A 15,745-nucleotide genomic window follows, 5' to 3' on the forward strand; every position below is an offset into this window, starting at 1 on the left:
AATATCTGAGAAAATGCATGGAAATGTCTAAGGCTGAAATCTAAAAACAGTAATGTTATTAAATTATTAACCAATAAAGGCAGTCATACTAGCTGGTTAGTTGGAATCTATGGTATGTAGCCTTTCAGTTTGGCTTATTTTATGAAGTAATATTTATTTGAAGTTCCTCCATGTCTTTCCATAGCTTGATAGTTCATTTCCTTTTAGCGCTAAATATTTCGTTGTTTGAATGTACCACAGCTTATTTATCTGTTCACCTACTGAAGGCCATTTATTTCTTCCAAGTTATGGCAATTGTGAATTAAGTTGGTATAAACATTTGTATGCAGATGTTTGTGTGGATATAAGTTTTCATTTCATTTGGGGAAATACCAAGGAGCATGATTGTTGCATCATATGGTAAGAATATGTTTAGTTTTGTAAGAACTGCCAAACTGTTTTCCAAACTTCACCAGTTTGCATTCCCATCAGTAATGAATGAGAGTTCCTGTTGTTTGACATCCTTGCCAGCATATGATGTTTGTCAGCATTTTGGATTTGGCCATCGTAATAGGTGTGTAATGCTTATTTGCCTTCAGTACATCTTCTTTGGTGAGGTGTCTCTTCCGATCTATTTTTGTTTTAAATTGGGCTGTTTTCAAGCTTTATTGAGGTTTAATTGATATACAAAAATTGCACATATTTAATGTATATATTTTGATGAGTTTGGACACATGCATACACCTGTTATATTGTCACCACAATCAATGTATTAAATATCATATCCATCACATCCAAAAATTTCCTTGTGCTCTTTTTCTGGGTTTTTTTTGATGTGTGTGGGGTAAGAACCCTTAACATAAGATGTATCCTCTTAACATTTTAAAGCACACAATATTATATTGTTAACTATAGGTACTATGTTGTACAACAGATCTCTTGTTGAGTGTTAAGAATGCTTTGTATATTTTGGATAACAATTTTTTATCAGATGTGTCTTTTGCAGATATTTTCTCCTAGTCTGTGTCTTGTCTTCTCATTCTCCTGACATCGTCTTTTGCACAGCCAAAGTTTTTTATTTTAATGAAATCTAGCTTATCAGTTATTTCTTTCAGTTGTTCATCAATTATTTATTTCTTTTGTTTTCTAGCTAAAAAGTCATCATCATATCCAAAGTCCTCTAGATTTTCTCCTGTATTATCTTCTAAGAGTTTTATAGTTTTGCATTTTACTTTTCTGTCTATGATCCATTTTGAGTTAATTTTTGTGAAGTGTGTAAATTCTGTGTCTAGATTTATTTTTTTTTCATGTGAGTGTTCTGTTGTTCCAGCACAATTTGTTGAAAAGGCTGTTCTTCCTCTATTGAGTTGTCTTTGCTTCCTTGAGGATCACTTCTATTTATTTGTGAGAATCTATTTCTGGGCTTTCTATTCTGTTCCATTGATCTATTTGTCTATTCTTTCACCAGTACCAGATTCTATTGATTGCTGTAGCTTTATAGTAAGTCTTAAATTAGAATAGTGTCAATACTCTGATTTTTTTCTTCTCTTTCAAGAGTAAGTTAGCTATGTTGGATCTTTTCCCTCTCCATATAAACTGGATCAGTTAGTCAATAACCATAAAATAACTTGCTGGGATTTTGATTGGTATTGTATTGAATCTTTAAGCCAAATTGAGAAGAACTGACATCCTGACAATATTGAGTCTTCTTATCCATGAACATGGAACATCTTTTCATGTATTTAGTTCTTCGTTGATGTCTTTCATCAGAGCTTTGTAGTTTTTCTTAGATAGGAATTGTACATATTTTGTTAGATTTATATGTAACTATTCCATTTTTGTGTGCTAATATAAATAGCATTGTGTTAATTTCACTTACACTTGCTCATTACTTGCATATAGGAATTATTGACTTTGGCATATTAACCCATATCTTGCAAACTTGCTATAATCACTTGTTAGTCCCAGGAGATTTTTGTTGATTCTTTCAGGTTTTTTGTTGATTCAGGTTTTTTGTTGTTCCTTTCTACATAGATGATTATGTCTTCTGACAACACAGATAGTTTTATTTCTTCCTTCCCAGTGTATATACATTTCGTTCCCTTTTCTTGTCTTATTGCATTAGCTAGGACTTCTAGTACAATGTTGAAAAGTAGTGGTGAGAGGGGACTTCCTTGCCTTGTTCCTAATCTTAGCAGGAAAACTTGTAGTTTCTCATCATTAAGTATGATGTTAGCTGTAGGGTTTTTGTATATGTTCTTTATCAAGTTGAGGAAGTGCCCCTTTATTCCTAGTTTCTGAGACTTTTTAGCATGAATGAGTGTTGGACTTTGACAGATGCTTTTTCTGCACCTACTGATATAATCATACGATTTTTCATTACTTGCCTATTAATATGAAGGTTTACCTTAATTGATTATTGAATGTTGAACCAGTCTTGCACGCCTAGGATAAATTCCACATGATTGTGGCATATAATTCTTTTTATACATTGTTGGATTTGATTTGCTAATATTTTTCTGAGGATTTTTATATTTATATTCCTGAGAGATATTGGTCTGTAGTTTTCTTTTCTCCTCTAATGTCTGTGTAGTTTTTATATTAGCATAATGCTGGCCTCATAGATGGGTTAGGAAGTATTCCCTCAGTTTCTATCTTCTGGAATAGATTATAGAGAATTGATATAATTTCATCCTTAAATGTTTGGTAGAGTTCACTAATAACCTATCTGGGCCCGTCACTTTCTATTTTGGAAGGTTATTAATTACTCATTCAATTTTTTATTGATAGAGGCCTATTCAGATTGTCTATTTCTTCTTGTGTGAGTTTTGGCAGATTATGTCTTTCAAGGAACTGGACCATTTTATCTAGGTTATCAAATTTGTGGACTTAAAGTTGTTCTTAATATTACTTTCAATTTTGTTTTCAGTGTCCATGGGATTTATAGTGAAATAAAAATTGCGACAATACAATGGAGAAACCTGGCAAACTCTACCTGAGCCAAGTGATCAAGGTTAACTTTATCACTTACAAGTCAAGTTTATAGAATATACCCCGGATATGTTGTATTGAGAATGTCACTTCATGTCTGTGGTCTTCCTCCCCAAAATCCATAACCTCAGTCTAACCATGAGAAAAACATGAAACAAACACAATTGAGGTGCATTCTAAAAATTGCTTGAGCAGTTTTACTCTACACTGTCAAGGTTATCAAAAACAAGGAAAGTCTGAGAAACTGTCACAGCAATGGAATACTATTCACCCTTTAAAAAGAAGGAAATCCTGCCATTTGTGACAACATGGATGAATATGAGGGCATTATGATAAGTGAAATAAGCCAGACACAAATACAGCATGATCTCACTTGTATGTGGAATCTAAAAAAAAGTCAAACTCATAAAAGCAGAGAGTAGAATTGTGATTGTCAGGGACTGGGCAGTGGGAGAAATGGGGAGATGTTAGTCAAAGGGTATAAAAGTTCAGTTATGCAGGATGAATAATTTCTGGAGACCTAATGTACAGCATGGTGACTGTAGTTAATAATACTGTATTAGATACTTGAAACTTGGTAAGATAGTTCATCTTAAGTGTTCTTACCACACGTACAAAATTGGAACTATGTGATATGATAGATATGTTAATTAGCTTGATTGTGGTAATCATTTCACAACATATACATGTATCAAAACATCATTTTGTAAGCCTTAAATATATACAATTCTTATTTGTCAAGTATATCTCAGCAAGGCTGGAAAAAAGAAAATTAATAACTGTTACCCCCCTCAATAAAGAAGAGCCTAGGGAGACATGATGACTAAATGTAATGTAGTGTCTTAGATGAGGTCTTAGAACAGAAAAAGAACATTCGATAAAAACTGAAGAAATATGAATAAAGTATGGACTTCAGTTAATAATGTGTCAGTGTTGCTTCATTATTTCTGACAAATGTACCATAGTAATGGAAGATGGTAACAATTGGGGAAACTGATTTCTGTAAATCTAAAATTGTTTTAAAATAAAATTTCATTAAAGACTAACCACACTAAGCGTTAGTCAGGATGTGGAAGAGCTGGCATTCTTATACACTGCTGTGGGAATATATAATGGTACAACACTTGGAAAACAGTTTAGAAATTTCTTTAAAAAAACCCTGGGGCTATGTCTACCATGTGATCCAGCCATTCTAGTCCTAAGCATTTAGCTAAGAGAGAAGAAAGCATATGTCCAAAGGGATCAAGTATACGTCAATAAAATTTTTTTAAAAAGCTAAGGATAATTTCAGTTTGTGATTATTAAAATTACTTGATTCTGAAAAAGAGAGAAAGCATATGTCCATATGAGGAATTGGGAATCATTGGGAGGCGGGGAGCATAGAAGGCTTCCTGGAGAATATATGTATCAACTGAGTGTTGATATGAAATAAAATCCCTAAATGACTGAGATGTTAAAAATGTCACCTTAGTTTATGTTGGTGCCAAGAACTGTGCTAACTGCTATATCAGAAGCTGTATGAGTTTGCTAGGGCTGCCATTATGTAGTTATGACTTAAACAACAGAAATTTCTTGTTTCACAATTCTGGAGGCTAGAAATCTGAAATTCGAAATAAATGTGTCAGAATAGTTGATTACTGCTGAGGACTATACGGGAAAGACTGGTTCCAGGCATTTCTCCTTGGCTTGTAAATTCATCACCCTGATCTCTGGCTTCATTCTCCCTTTGTGTTTGTCTATTTCTTTACATGGTGTTCTTTTATAAGGACACCAGTTGTATTGGATTAGGAACTAAGTACCTCTGCAATGACCCAGTTTCCAAATAAGATCATATTATGAGGCAGTGGACGTTAGGATTTCAACATATGAATTTTGAGGGGACAAAATTAAACCCATAACAGATGACAGAAATGGAGCAGAGTTCTGGATCTCTGAAACCTCAGATTTCTTGTACAAATTAAATGGCATCTAATACAGAGAAGCTATTCATATAGTATCTTGGAAAGATAGCATCTACTATACCAATACCAGTTTGGAATAGGAATTTTTTCCTTACAGTATATTTACAAAATATTTGTTAAATCAAAACCTCTTCAGGGAGTCCTACCATATTTCAGGCAGTTTCAGGTGCTAGACATGAAAGCATAATGAAACATGGTTCCTACCTTGTAGGATCTCACAGTCTAATGAGGAAGTCAGAAACATACTTTTAAAAGTAAAACCAAAGGTTGTAGTTGTTGAATTCAATATCTGTATTTGTATAGTAGCAGGATAAAGACCATGGGAAGTAAAATAGAAAAGCAGTGTCGAAATGTATAGGAAGAAAATAAAAGCAGTTGTGTCCTCTAGATTGTAAGAGAGCTCACCTGGATGTGACGATTCCATTGTGTATTCATTTCACACTTTTGAGTCTTACTACGTGAGCTTGAAGGAAAACCATGCTTTTCACCTAAAAAATCCAATTAACATATTCGTATTTGTTCAACAGTTCATCCATATAGACATAATTTATTAAAGGCCTCATATGTGTGCGTAATAGCATTGTATTTGGGAAACCTTCAGTGAACGTTCAATTTAATTTGAAGATGAGGCCAGCTCTGAGACAGAATGTAATGGGGAGGCTGGAGTCTTTCATAAATCTACAATGTCAGGATACCAGAAATCCATTCTAGAAGTTTTAGATGTTTAGAGATACAATGGAGAGTGAAGATGAAACTGAATTCTAGGATATCAGCTGTTCACTAATTTTTCATGTACATTCTCAAGTGACCAAATACTAAATACAATAATAGTGATCTGTCATTCCCTGACCACTTGTGAGTATCTAGACTGGGACTCTGCCATACTCTGGGGAATACACATGGCAGGTCTTATCCCTTAGAAACCTTACCATCTGTGTTTGCTTAACACAGACAAGCAGACAGATAATTGCAGGATTACTATCAGAAGAGCATGACTGAACTCTAGGACCACACAAGAGTATATCTTATCAAAAGTTGTCAGGAAAGACTTCTCAGATACTGTGGTATTTAATAATGAAACAGATCTGATTGTCCCCATTTTACAAATGAGGACTCTGAGGATAAGACAAGTTGTTGGCCAAGTTCACACACCTGGTAAATCTGTGGAGCCAGTTTTCACTTTTGGTCTGTTTAACTCTAAACCACTATGTGCTTTAAATGGTAGCCACCAAGTAGAAGTCCTATGAATTTTTTGACTTAGAAATTACTAAAACTGCTAAGTCTAGAGTAGTTTTGGATCAGGAGGCATCTTCCAGGGAGAGATTACTATAAATGTCTCTGTATTTTCCTGGTGTCTCACCACAGGGTAATTGGCTTGGCCAAGCTGTGAGCATTGCAGGACTCTGAAGCAGGCCTTTCACTTTGCCTTTTCTAGTTAACAGCTGTTTCTGTGGAACTGCTCCCTCTTAGGATTAGACATGACTTCTGTTTTAAAATTGAAGTATTGTTGATTTACAGTATTAGTTTCAGGTATACAGCATAGTGATTCAGTATTTTTACAGATTATACTTCATTAAAAGTTATTACAAGATGATGGCTATAATTCCCTGTGCTGTACAATATATCCTTGTTGCTTATTTATTTTATGCATAGTAGTTTGTATTTCTTAGTCCCTACCCTTATCTTGTCCCCTCCCCTTCCCTCTCCCCACTGGTAACCACTAATTTGTTTTCTATATCTGTGAGTCTGTTTCTGTTCTGTTACATTCGTTTATTTCGATTCCACATATAAGTGATATCATGTAGTATTTGTCTTTCTGCCTGACTTATTTCACTAAGCATAATATTCTCTAGGTCCATCCACATTGCTGCAAATGGAAGAATTTCATTCTTTTTTGTGGCTGAGTAATATTCCATAGTATATGTGATATATATATCACATATTCTTTATTCATTTGTCTGTTGATGGGCACTTGGGTTGCTTCCATATCTTGGCTATTGTAAATAATGCTGATAATGCTGGTATGAACATTGGGGTGCATGTATTTTTTCGAATTAGTGTTTTTGTTTTTTTTTGAATATATACCCAGGAGTGGAATTGCTGGATCATATGGTGGTTCTAATTTTAGTTTTTTGAGGAGCTTCTATACTTTTTTCCATAGTCCTTGACACAACAGAACAGTTGGACTTATCTACAGATATCTACAGGACAGTACATCCAAAAACAGTAGAATATACAGTCTTTTCAAGTGCACATGGAACATTCTCCAGGATAGATTACATACTAGGCCACAAAACAAGTCTCAACAAATTTAAGTGGACACTACTTTAAGTGACAAGACAGAAGTTGTATATCCAGTTTCCAAGCCCTTTCACTGGATAAGACACCTATCTTCCCCAGAAGGAAACTTTAATGTTGCTGTTTTCTTCCAAGATGCCTGCTTCTTCCTGATCTCACAAAAAATGTGAGGAAAAAAAAAAGGAGATCTGTGGTTTCCATACAAATTTGATAGGGTGTCTTAATGCAATATATAATATGCAAATATCTTTTAAACTTTCTATTTTGAAATAACTGCTGACCCACAGGAAGTTCAGAAATGGTACATAGATTCCTATGTGCCCTTCAACTAACTTCCCACAATGGAGACATCTTATATTTAAAGTACAGTATCACAACCAGGAAATTGACATTGGCAGAATGTTATTAACTAGACTTTTACAAAACATTCAATTTCACTATTTTTTGCAGGCATTAAAAATTGTGTATGTATAGCTTTATACAGTTTTATCCCATGTTTAGATTCATGAAATCATCACCACAGTCATGATACAGAACTATTTCATCATTACAAAGGAAGTTCCTCATATTGCCTCTCATTTAGCAACAACTCTCCCCCATCTCCATTCCCTGGCAACCAGTAATCTGTTCTCCATCTTTATAGCTTTGTCATTTTGAGAATGTTATATAAATAGAATCATACAGTATGTAACCTTTAGGGTATTTTTTTCATTGAGTGTAATGTCTATGACATACATACAGGACGTTGCATTTATCGATAATTCAATTATTTCTTTTTGCTAAATAGTATTCAGTTGTAGGGATGCGCTAGAATTTGTTTAACTGCTGAAAGATATTTAGGTTGTTTCCAGTATTTTTGTTGTTATGAATAAAGCTGCTATGAACATTCACATGAAGATTTTGTGTAAAGATAAGTTTTCATTTCTCTGGAATAAATACTCAAGAATGTGATTGTTGGGTTATATGGTAAGTACAGGTATAGTTCTATAAGAAAATGCCAAATTACTTTCCAGAGTAGTTGTACCATTTTACATTACCACTAACAATGTATGAAAGATCTAGTTTCCTAATTCTCACTAGCATTTGGTATTGTCACTATATTTTATTTTAGCCAATCTGCTATCTGTGTAGTGATATTACATTGTGGCATTAATTGGCAATTCCCTGATGGCTACAAATGTTGAACATCTTTTCATGTGCTTATTTTCCATCCATATGACTGACTTCGGTAGAATGTCAGTTCATGTCTTTTACTTCTTTTCTAACTGAATATTGTTTTACTGTTAAGTTTTGCGACTTCATTATATATTGTAAATATTAGCTCATGTTTGATATGTAATTTGTAAAATGTTTTCTCCCAGTCTGTAGCTTGTCTTTTGATTATCTTAACAGAGTGTTTAGCAGCACAAATGTTTTTTATTTTAATTTTGATAAAATCCAATTTATGTTTTTTATTTTAATGGATCATGTTATTGTTTCATGTCTAAGGACTTTTCATCTATCCCCAGGTCATCAAGATTTTCTCCTGTATTTTTTTCTTAAATTTTTAAAAGTTTACTCTTGACATTTAAATCCACTATCCATCTTGCATTTGACTTTTGTATATGATGTGAGTTTTAGGTTGAGGTTCTTTTTTTTTTCCTATAGATGTCTAATTGTTCCAGTACAATTTTTTAAAGAGGTTTCATTCTTCCACTGAATTGCTTTTGCCCTTCGTCCATAATCAGTTTGGCATATTTGTGTGAATATATTTCTGTGTTCTCTATTCTGCTCAGTTTACATGTGTGCCTATTCCTCTGCAATACCACAGTGTCTTCATTATTGTAGCTATATAGTAAGTCTTAACATTAGCAGAGTGATTTCTCCCACTTTATTTTTCTTTCTCAGAATCGTTTTAGTTATTCGAGTTTATTTGTCTTTCCATAGTAAGTCCCCTACATGTGAATGAGCTTTGTTCCAAGAACGTGTTTGTAAGTCCAACAAAGTTAGCCTGGGTACCCAGCTAACACAATCGGCTATATAGTACTGTACTGTGATAAGTTTAAAATACTTTTCATACAAATAACACATAAAAAATAAACACAAAGGGGCTTCCCTGGTTGCGCAGTGGTTAAGAATCCACCTGCCAATGCAGGAGACACAGGTTCGATCCCTGGTCCGGGAAGATCCCATGTGCCACGGAGCAACTAAGTCCGTGCGCCACAACTACCGAGCCTGTGCTCTGGAGCCCATGAACCACAGCTACTGAGCCCGCGAGCCACAACTACGGAAGCCCACGTGCCGAGAGCCTGTGCTCCGCGACAAGAGAAGCCACCACAGTGAGAAGCCCGTGCACCACAATGAAGAGCAGCCCCCACTTGCCACAACCAGAGAAAAGCCCACGTGCAGCAACGAAGACCCAATGCAGCCAAAAAAACCCACAAAAATTAAAGAAAACGTTTTTAATCTTACAGTCCAGCACCTTGAAAAGTACAGTAGTACAGTACAACAGCTGGCATACAGGGGCTGGCATCGAGTGAACAGGCAAGAAGAGTTACTGACTGGAGGAGGGAGAGGAGGTGGGAGATGGCAGAGCTGAAGGATCATCAGCAATAGGAGACGGAGGGCAGCTGCAATTTCACTCATGCCTGACGGTGATGGCACAGATTCTGGTTCCTTGCTGGATTCAATTCTATCTACCCTCTTGGAAAAAAGGATCCAGTGATGTCTGGGTAGTAGCTCTTTTTTCTCGTCATAGATGACACAGTAGCAGTGGGTTGCATTCTGAATGGCTGCTGCAACCATCATGTACCATTCTATGTTCAGGTCCTGTGCCTCAAAAACTAACAGTGCCTCCTCAAATAAAGAGAATCCCTTTGCCATTTCCTGTGTCATGAATATCTTCGGTTCTTCAGTTACTTCTTCCTCATATCTCTCTTCATCCTTTCTCTGGGCGTCCAACTCCATCAAGTCTTCATTAGTAAGCTCCTTGTGTTGCACAGCAACGGTACTGTACGGTAAAGTACACAAAAGTGCAACCATTTGTAGAGGATGCACACACGTGACAATGTATACCAGACATGCGAACTAACTTACATGATTGGACATGTGAAGGTATGTTCACATCTTTGAAAGTTTGCAATTTGAAGGTTTGTATGTCGGGGACTTACTGTATAAATTTTAGTACTAACTTGTCTGTATCTATAAATAACCTTGCTGGAATTTTTGATGGGAATTGTGTTAAATCTATAGATCAATGTGAGAAAATTGACATATTTTCTGTTTTCATTCTTCCAGTCCATGGAAATGTTATGTATCTTCATTTATTTAGTTCTTATTTTATTTATTTAATCAGCATTTTAATTGGCTGCAGTCATAGATGGTGAAATTGCCCCTGACAGTGTTTCATCCATTGATCTTCACAGACATCTTGCCAGCTATGTGGTTTGGAATAGATCAAGGGAGACATGGAAGGGATCTCCATTGACATCAGAAGCTGTGATATCAGGACCTCTTGCTCATCTTCATGTAAGAGATCAATATACAGATGCTTTACAAGTCTTCCTGTTAAAATTACACCTAGTATTTCTTTTTTAGGAGTGATTGTAAATGGTATTTAGTTTTTGATTTGTTTCCACATATTCTTTGCTAATATAGAGAAATAGGGTTGGTTTTTGGCTGATGATCTTGTAGCCTGTAATGTTGCTGAATTCTCTTATTAGTTCTAGAAGTTTTCTGTGTTTTTTTTTTGTAGACTCCTTGGGGCTTTGTACATAGACAACAATGTTATCTGCCATTAAGGATAATTTAATTTTTCCTTTCCAATCTGTATCCTTTTTATTTCCTTTTCTGGCCTTACTGTATCAGTACTTGCTAAGACATCCAGTAATATGTTGAATAAGAGTGGTGGGACTGGACATACATTCCATGTTTCTAATCTTAAAGAAAAAGCATTCACTCTTTCACCACTAAGTATGATCTTAGCTCTAGGGTGTTTATAGATGTTCTTTTTCAAGTTGAGGAAGTCCCCCTCTCTTCCTAATTTGCTGAGTCTTTTTTTTTTTAACCTGCTTGGGTGTTGAATTTTTTCAAATCCTTTTTCTTTATCAATTGATATGATTTTTCTTCTATAGCCTATTGTTACAGTTTTTATTTTAAAATATTGAACCAGCCTTGTATTCTTGGAATAAACCCCACTTGGTCATAGTATATAATTATTTTGATATATTACTAAATAAAATTTGCTAGTATTTTTTAGGGTTTTTGCTTCTATGCTCATGAGAGATATTGGTTTTTAGTTTTCTTTTGTTGTACTGTCTTTATCTGTTTTTGGTATAACACAGGTCTCATAAAAGTAGTTGGGAATTGTACTCTCCTATATTGCGGAAGAGATTTGCAGAATTGGTGTTAATTCTTCTTTAAAATTTTGGTGAAAACCTTCTGGGTCTAGATGATTTTTTGAAGCTTTTAAATTACAGATTCAATTTATCTTATACATATAGGACTCAATATTATCTGTTTCATATGGGGTGAGTTATGGTAATATGTGGTTTTAAAGGAATTGTTCCAGACTTGTGGTTGCCAAGGGGGAGTGGAGTGGGGAGGGAAGGACTGGGAGTTTGGGATTAGAAAATGTGAACTATAATATATAGGGTGGATAAACAAGGTCCTACTGTATAGCACAGGGAACCGTATTCAATATCCTGTGACAAACCGTAAGGGGAAAGAATATTTTAAAAAATAATGTGTATATATAACTGAGTCACTTTGCTGTACTGCAGAGATTGGCACAACATAGTAAATCAACTGTACTTCACTAAGAAAATAAATTTTAAAAAGGAATTTTTCTATTTTATTTACATTGTCAAATTTGTGTTTGTACAATTGTTTATAATCATCCCTAAGTATCCTTTTAAAGGATCTATAATTATATTCCCCAGTTCAAACTTGATATTAATAATTTTTGTTTTCTTTCATGTTATTTTTTGTCAAACTCATTAAAGGTTTGTCAATTTTATTGCTGTTTTCAAAGAAAGAGCTTTTGGCTTTATTGATAATAGGTTTTCAATTTTATTGATGCCTGGTTTTATCTTAATTATTTCCTTTCTTCTGATTGCTTTGGATTCATTTTACACTGCTACGTTTTACCTCATTCCACTAGCTGGGGTAGGGTAGTTAAGCTCCCCTCTTGGCCTTCCTGATATCAGTCGAGATAATTTTACCATTGGTGCTGGCTTGGAGTTGGGCAGGTATTGTCAAAAGTTTTCTGTTTTGCTAGGTTGCCCTATTCCAATACCTTTGGCTAAAGGGCTTATTTAAACATCTTCTTCTTTGTATGTTTTTATTTTTTTTAATTTTTTTACATCTTTATTGGAGTATATTTGCTTTCCAATGTTGTGTTAGTTTCTGCTATATAACAAAGTGAATCAGCTATATGTATACATATATCTCCATACCCTCTCCCTCTTGAGCCTCCATCTCACCTTCCCTATCCCATGCCTCTAGGTGGTCACAAAGCACCAGGCTGATCTCCCTGTGCTATGCAGCTGCTTCGCACTAGCTATCTATTTTATGTTTGGTAGTGTATATATGTCAATGCTACTCTCTAACTTCATCCCAGCTTACCCTTCCCCCTCCCCGTGTCCTCAAGTCCATTCTCTATGTCTGCATCTTTATTCCTATCCTGCCCCTAGGTTCATCAGAAACATTTTTTTAGATTCCATATATATGTGTTAGCATACGGTATTTGTTTTCCTCTTTCTGACTTACTTCACTGTGTATGACAGACTCTAGGACTGGTTTTCTCAGGGTATATGCCCAGTAGTGGGATTACTGGGTCATATGGTAGCTCTATTTTTAGGTTTTTGAGGAACCTCTATACTGTTCTGCATAGTGGCTGTATCACTGTACATTCCCACCAACAGGGCAGGAGGGTTCCCTTTTCTCCACACCCTCTCCAGCATTTATTGTTTGTAGATTTTTAATGATGGCCATTCTGACCAGTGTGAGGTTATAGCACATTGTAGTTCTGCTTTGCATTTCTCTAATGATTAGTGATGTTGGGTTTCATGGGTTTGTTGGCAATCTGTATGTCTTCTTTGGAGAAATGTCTATTTAGGTCTTCCTCCCACTTTTGGATTGGGTTGTTTGTTTTTTTGATATTGAGCTGCATTAGCTGCTTGTATATTTTGGAGATTAATCCTTTGTCAGTTGCTTTGTTTGCAAATATTTTCTTCCATTCTCAGGGCTGTCTTTTCGTCTTGTATATGGTTTCCTTTGCTGTGCAAAAGCTTTTAAGTTTCATTAGGTCCCATTTGTTTATTTTCGTTTTTATTTCCATTACTCTAGGAGGTGGGTCAAAAAGGATCTTGCTGTGATGTATGTCAAAGAGTGTTCTGCCTATGTTTTCCTATATTTAAGTCTTTAATCCATTTTGAGTGTATTTTTGTGTATGGTGTTAGGAAGTGTTCTAATTTCATTATTTTACACGTAGCTGTCCAGTTTTCCCAGCACCACTTATTGAAGAGGCTGTCTTTTCTCCATTGTATATTCTTGCCTCCTTTATCAAAGATAAGGTGACCATAGGTGTGTGGGTTTATCTCTAGGCTTTCTATCCTGTTCCATTGATCTATATTTCTGTTTTTGTGCCAGTACCATACTTTCATTCTTCCAATCCAAGAACATGGTATATCTCTCCATCTGTTTGTATCATCTTTAATTTCTTTCATCTGTGTCTTATAGTTTTCTGCATACAGGTCTTTTGTCTCTTTAGGTAGGTTTATTCCTATGTATTTTATTCTTCTTGTTGCAATGGTAAATTTTATCGAACATTTAGAGAAGATCTAACGCCTTTTCTTCTGAAACTCTTCCAAAATATAGCAGAGGGAGGAACACTCCCAAACTCATTCTTTGAGGCCACCATCACCCTGATACCAAAACCAGACAAAGATGTCACCAAAAAAGAATACTACAGGCCAATATCACTGATGAACATAGATGCAAATATCCTTAACAAAATACCAGCAAACAGAATCCAACAGCACATTAAAATGATCATACACCATGATAAGTGGAGTTTATTCCAGGAATGCAAGGATTCTTCAATATATGCAAATCAATCAATGTGATACACCATATTAACAAATTGAAGGATAAAAACCATATGATCATCTCAATAGATGCAGAAAAAGCTTTTGACAAAATTCAACAGCGATTTATGATAAAAACTCTCCAGAAAGTGGGCATAGAGGGAACCTAGCTCAAGATAATAAAGGCCATATATGACAGACTCACAGCCAACATCATTCTCAATGGTGAAAACCTGAAACCATTTCCTCTAAGATCAGGGACAAGACAAAGGTGCCCATTCTCACCACTATTATTCAACATATTTTTGGAAGTTTTAGCCACAGCAATCAGAGAAGAAAAAGAAATAAATGGAATCCAAATCAGAAAAGAAGTAAAACTGTCAGTTTACAGATGACACGATACTATATATAGAGAATCCTAAAGATGCCACCAGAAAACTACTAGAGCTAATCAGTGAATTTGGTAAAGTAGCAGGATACAAAATCAATGCACAGAAATCTCTTGCATTCGTATATACTAACAATGAAAAATCAGAAAGAGAAATTAAGGAAACACTCACATTTACCATTGTTTTAAATTTTATAATAAAAATTTTTATCTGCAACTGTTGGCATTTCCAGACGGCAGGTTTATCCAGCAGTCTGTCTGCGATATATGGCAGGCAAAAGGAAAACCCAGGGACCTCACCACTGTCTTGTACCTCAAGTCCTGAGTTTCTGAGGCAGTCTGCTTTCTTATTTCCATCTTTCAGAATCTTCCTATGCTTGTTTTATCTTTGGATTTTTATTTGTAAGAGGTAGAACCAGGAAGTAATGGGGCTATTGCGTTTCGGCCAGAACTAGAGGTACAAATATATGTTAAAAATGTAAAAATTCAGCATTATGAGCAAAAAAAGATCTGAAATTGTTGAGAATGCTTTAACTCATTGAGCGCACAAATGATTTTTACATACCTCAAAATAGTCTCTGGATCATATTTCATTACATAGAAAACAAAATTTTCACTTTAAATGAAAAAAGTTACATACACATTTTTATATAGAAATACTGCCATTTTTCAACAGTTAACCTCAACTAGCATGCTCTTGGAACATTCTTTAGTTATCTCTTGATAAACTGCATATCACTGAAAATTTTGCAGTTCTATCCATGAAAGCAAGTTTATTTTAAAGCCACACACACACCCTATTAAAATCCCTGTCTTTATAACGAGGGGTGTTAAGACCCCAAGAAGACTAGACTTCCCTTTGATCCTAGCATGGATGCTTAGTGTGATAGGCTAGTTAAGCCATTTATTTATTTATTTTTAAATTTTTTTCAAGGAAAAGTAAAATTTATGTTGGTTTATATGCAGGAATTCACTCTATATAAACTTCACCTATAATCTAACCTGCTACTATAAATATAGCCATTTATAACTATATAAATTTTAATAATACAACTATTTAA

The sequence above is a fragment of the Physeter macrocephalus genome, chromosome 21 (genome assembly GCF_002837175.3).
Source record: "Physeter macrocephalus isolate SW-GA chromosome 21, ASM283717v5, whole genome shotgun sequence".
NCBI classification, from domain to species: Eukaryota; Metazoa; Chordata; class Mammalia; order Artiodactyla; family Physeteridae; genus Physeter; species Physeter macrocephalus.